Source organism: Etheostoma spectabile, unplaced genomic scaffold (genome assembly GCF_008692095.1).
Source record: "Etheostoma spectabile isolate EspeVRDwgs_2016 unplaced genomic scaffold, UIUC_Espe_1.0 scaffold00018526, whole genome shotgun sequence".
Taxonomy (NCBI): Eukaryota; Metazoa; Chordata; class Actinopteri; order Perciformes; family Percidae; genus Etheostoma; species Etheostoma spectabile.
In genome coordinates, this window is record NW_022604305.1 from 57454 (window position 1) to 63063 (window position 5610).

The window sequence follows — 5610 nt, forward strand, 5'->3', positions numbered from 1 at the left end:
TAATGGTTCTTACCTCTGAGTGGAATTAATTATGTTATTTATTAAAAATATAATTAGGTAATGAAAGTCCTCCACTAAGTCTGCATCTGTGCAGGAAGGTTGTACAAATCCTATAATTACTCATTATATCAACAAACATATTTCACCATATGTGATGAAGTAAAAATTGAAACCCAATAGTAATGCACTAATACTGTATTATTTAGAAGATTAATACAACTGCAATGCAAGAAAATGCCACAAGGCACATAACAAAGCAATAAAGCAGCACAAACATCCCTCGTAAACTGGACTCCCCTTCACTCCGTCTGGGAGGAACTCAGAGAACAAGGGGATCAGACAGAAACCAAGTAGTGGATCCTTACCTTTCCCTCTGATCCCCCTCCTATCCCCTCCCTCTCTAAAAGGGACACCCATAACTTGATACGGAACCTCATCCATCATTTTCCCTCCAATGTTCTTTTTTCCACATTTTTGGACTGACCCTGTTTCTTTTTTTGCTCACAACCTCTCCACATTTAGAGAAAATTCATTCAGAGGGAACGGATGACGCCAGCGTGCATAAAAACAGTTTTGCCAGTTGCCGTGGCAGCAACTGACTGGTCTCTGTGTGGCAGTGGCGCTGCAAACCACTCAGCTGATTCATTCAGAGAATGAAGCAGTTACTGCTTCAGACGTCATGTGTCACGTGGTTCTCCCGTACCAAAGCAACCTTTGGACCAGTGGTTCAAATGGAGTTGTAGTTCAGGGTTTGAAGCCCGTATCGAAGCTTCAGGGTCCGACTGCCATCACTAGGTGCTGATCTTTGAGATCAGTAGACCTCTTCCAAACACCATGTCCACCATGGACAAGACAAATACTTCAATATTGGCAATAACTGTATTTAATTAGAAAACTTTATATTTTTATCTTTAATTGTATTAGTTGTCCACATATCTGCTACTATCACTCATCATATTCCCTTTCTCAATCCTTCATAAAGAGTCAAAGACCAATCATCAATGACAGAGAGTATATGAAGTGAATCATTACTCTCTGTCAGCTTTATGCTCAGAAAGAAATATCACGACTCATCATTGTGGTCAGCGAGACCAAACACTTTAGAAACTCATTTCTCAAGTCAGAAACTTTAGAAATGATCCCTGAGAGTCTAGTCTTGGTTAGACTGGGGGGGGGGGGGGGAACTGCATCTCATTCACTGCAGAGTGATTGTCACTCAGGGTTCAGAGGGATAGAAGCTAATGGTTACGTACTCCAGATGACTGTGAGGTGAGAAAATCTATTTAGATCTTTAAGAAGACCGATATGTAGATTGAATTAGATTTTCAGTCACTGTTGTCTCAATACTTCAGTGTCAGCCTACTTATTCTCTACAATAATTGCTCCAGGCATTTCTTTGCATTAATACTAGTTCTTAACAACAACCAAGCTCTTCATTCCCAGACCAAAGGATGGTTGAACCTGCTGCATTTAGACTCCAACTGCTGTTCCAACCTCCACTCCTCAGTGAAGAGGAACACTTTCAACCATTTCTTTGCTGTTTTCTCGCTTTTTGCTTGCAGGTTTTCTTTATCGAGCTCCACCTCAAGCTTCTGAATAGATATTTGGCAGCTCCTCTATTTCCTTGCGACTGATTCGTCCCTCGGTCAGTCTCCAGTTTCCTCTTTCTCTGTTCCTCCAACAATGCTTTCCTAAGTTTCTGTTTCCCTTTTACCAGTTCAGTCATGATGATACTGTGAACAACACCAAAAGAAATCCATTGCTACCTTGTTAGGAAGACCTGATGTCACGCGATACTTCCTGATGCTGAGTGGGCGACTCGCTGCCTGAACGTCGCAAGGGGGGTGGCGGGGGGGGTTCAGCTCACGGGCGCTAGGGGGGAGCAAGACGACCACCATTCAACTCGGAAAAAAGTCCTGTAACCATTCCAATGACACTGAAGCTGTTCTGTTAGGTAAATGAAGCTAAAAATAAATGCATAGTTCTCCTTTAATACATGTCAATCAAGCTGAGCCTGTAAAGGCCACACAGTCTGATTATTCAGGTGGAAACACCTGTGGGAGTGGAACATGGATGTGTAGAGATGGGCTTTCAAACAATGCACCTTTTTGACATTTTGACATGTCACAGTAGGTAAGGCAAAGGTCAAAATAAAAATGAATTATGGCTTAACTTATTTACATATTTCAAAATCTGCATTGATCTTTTGCAGGGTCACCGGGCTATCAATACATCTGGGTCCAAGGTCACACTGAGAACCCCTGAGAGTGTCCCAAAGATGTTTGACCAGTAGCTCTGGAGAGACGGGCACGATCAAAACATATGAATAAGAGAGGCTGGAGCTATTTTACATCTATCACAAGCAGGATCAATGTCGGGATATATTTTAGAAAGCCTGAGTTTTGTCCAATAAATGCAGTGTATTAATTTAAATTGGATCAGGCCAGGTTTGGCACGCAGGGAGGAAGAGTGTACTCTTAGAAGAATATGCTCCCAGAGGCCCTGGTTAAGTTCTCCACCTATGTCCTCCCATTGTGCGTTGATAGCTAAAGGTTGGCCACTTCTGAGAGGGAGGATTTTATCATACCCATGCGAGATGGCACCTTTTGATATTGGGGGTGGCAATAGCAACATATCAATAACCAGGGTTGCTGGTTAGGAGGGAAAAGGGAGCTAATATTCTTTACAAAGCTGTGGATTTGTAATCTGAAATAGTGACTATTGGGAATCTATGAGGCATTTAGCCATAATCTGGGGGAAGGATGCAAAGATGCCCTCACTATATAGGTAATTAAAATGAACCATTACATGTGTAAACCAGAGCTTCCTTGAGCATGGCAAACATGATCTCAACCACGCTGGGGCACTGTGTAAACTGTCAGCACGCAGCCAGTAGTGGAGTAGATGGAGGTTGGTTGGCCAATAGTTATAGTTCAAATTAGGGAAGGCCATTCCCCCCACTACTTTTGGCCTCTGAAAAAATATATCACGGATTCTCTGGGTCCCGTAAAATAGCCCCTTTATGTTTCCTGAAGAACAATTTTGGAAAAAAGATTGGGATACATTGACATAGGAAAGAAATTTTTGGTAAAAAATTCATCTGTATTGAATTTATCCAGCCAATCACAGATAAAAGAAGTAGTGACCACCTCTCAAGATCTTCCCGTGTTGTAGTACAGAGAGAATTTAAATTAAAATTAAAAAGATTTTAAAACATTTTTGTCACTTATAAATTTGTCGTGGACTACCTTGCACGGGATTGTTTGGTGTGGAAATGCATGAGCGGCAGCCTTTGCTGGGAATAGTTGGCTCTTATCCAAATTTAGCCTGTAACCGGAGATAGAACCAAATGAGAAAAGGAGCGAGAGTGCAGTTAGAATAGACGCATTAGGCCTGGAAATATAAAGAAGCAGATCATCTGCATAAAGTTATACTCTCCTGAAGGCCGCCCCTAGTCACCCCAGTACTGTTAGGATTAGATCAACGTTTTGGTAGAGAGAGGCTCAATAGCAACAGCAAAGAGCAAAAGGGGACAGGGGGCATCCCTGTCTAGTGCCTCTAAAGAGGGGAAATAGTTAGAATGATCGGATTGGTTCAGACTGACGCAAGTGGAGATGAATTCAACAAGCTAATCCATGTTTGCCTACCGTAGCAATAGGAGCACAGAGGATGCAGTTTCCATGGCACTGCACTCTGTGCTCACACATCTGGACAATAAGAACACTTATGCACAAATACTGTTTGTTGACTTCAGCTCAGCATTCAACACTGTCATCCCGGCTAAGTTAATAGCCAAACTTGGAGACCTGGGCATCAACACCTCCACGTGCAACTGGATTTTGGACTTTCTTACCAACAGACCCCAGAATGTTTGATCAGGCTCCAACTGCTCCACGTCCATCACACTCAACACTGGTGTACCACAGGGCTGTGTGCTGAGCACGTTTCTCTACTCCCTCTTCACCTCCGACTGCAAGCCTGTGTACGAATCTAATTCCATCATCAAGTTTGCGGACGACACTACGGTGATTGGTCTCATCAGCAACAATGATGAGACTGCCTATAGGGAAGAGATCAAGCACCTGGCCACATGGTGCACTGAAAATAACCAGCTCCTCAACACTACCAAAACGAAGGAGCACATTGTGGACTTCAGAAAAGAGCCAAGAGGCACGCACGACACCATCCACATCAATGGAATGGCTGTTGAGCGTGTCTCCAGTTTCAAGTTTCTGGAGATCCACATCTCGGCGGACATGTCCTGGTCAACCAACACCTCCTGCCCTGTCAAGAAGGCTCACCAGCGCCTTTTCTTCCTGAGGACACTGAGGAAGAATCAGCTTTCCTCGACTATCCTGGTGAACTTCTATTGCTGTGCTACAGAAAGCATCCTGACCAACTGTGCAACAGTGTGGTATGGGAGCAGTGCACTGCAGCGAGTGGTGAAAAACGCCCAGCGCATCACTGGGACTCCACTACCCGCCATCGAGCACATCCAGAGGAAACGCTGTCGGCATCGAGCTCGCAGCATCCTAAAGGACTCCTCTCACCCAGCCCACAGACTGTTCCCCTTCGAGGAGAACTCGAACTGCGTCGGTTACGACACTATGGGAACGCCTTTAGGCATGACAGGGCTGAATGCGAATGAAAACTACTCCAATCCTATTGGTCCTAGTGAGAACGGTAGCATGTGACGGCATAACCGTAGGGGCATATATAGGCACGCCGGCACATAGCTCATTAGCTTTTTTCTATTCAGCAGGCACGTTGGTTGATGTTGTGTTGAAAGATTCCAAGTTATCCTACTCACCTGGACGTTGCAGTCTGTCCAAGCAGTTAACCAGTTCCGGAGATGTGTGTCTCCCTGCCCGCGTTTCATCACGGTAGGAGACTCGCATGAGCTGTGTGTTGCTTGTCTGGGCCTGTCGCACGCCACGGCTGCTCTCGAGGGGGTTGTTTGTGTCCATTGCGTGGCCCTGCCCGTGCGGGCCCTGCCCGTGCGGGCACTGCGGTCCCGCATGGCTCTCTTTTCCGCGGACGGCCGGATCCGCTCTCCCCGTGGCTCGGGCCCCGCGGTCGCTGTGGCGGCTCGGTCATGTGGTTCGCGGCGTGATCTGCTGGAGGTTTCCAAGACGGCTGGTGCCAGAAAAACCGTCTCGTCCTTCGTCTGCCGGTTCCGACTCCCCCAGTCCCCGTTCGAGGGCCGGCTTCTCTGCTTCTTCTGTTCGGGGACGCTGTCTGACGCAGTTTGCACTCGTGCTCTGAGGAGCACGCCGTGCTTGGCGGCGTGGGGGAGGGAGGGGACTTCCGGGTGTCGGCCCGACATCAAAAAAAGCAGAGTGTGCCGGATTATGATTGGCTGCTGGGAGTGGTGCCGCGGGCTGTGGCAAAACCCGGACTGGATTTGCCACGGACTGGATGGTCGCTTCCTGCAGAGCCCCTCTGCACTCCTGTGCCAATCCTTGCCGTTTTTTCCGGGCTTGCACGATGAGTTGTGTCAGTCTTGGGTTGTGTCTTTCTCCGCCTGGCTTTCTCCCCAGCTGCTGGAGTATGGCAATGTGGCGGGGATCAGGGACTGCGGCTACGGGACGTTGCCTCGGGTTGAGGTCG

General features: G+C 46.8%; 1 non-coding gene across 1 annotated transcript; it reads right to left on the reverse strand.

Moving 5' to 3' along the window:
- Nucleotides 1-944: 944 nt before the first annotated feature.
- Nucleotides 945-1158, reverse strand: LOC116680969 (small nucleolar RNA U3). The gene has a single exon (XR_004329932.1). It is a non-coding gene; the product is annotated as a small nucleolar RNA U3 (small nucleolar RNA).
- Between the last annotated feature and the right edge of the window lie 4452 nt (nucleotides 1159-5610).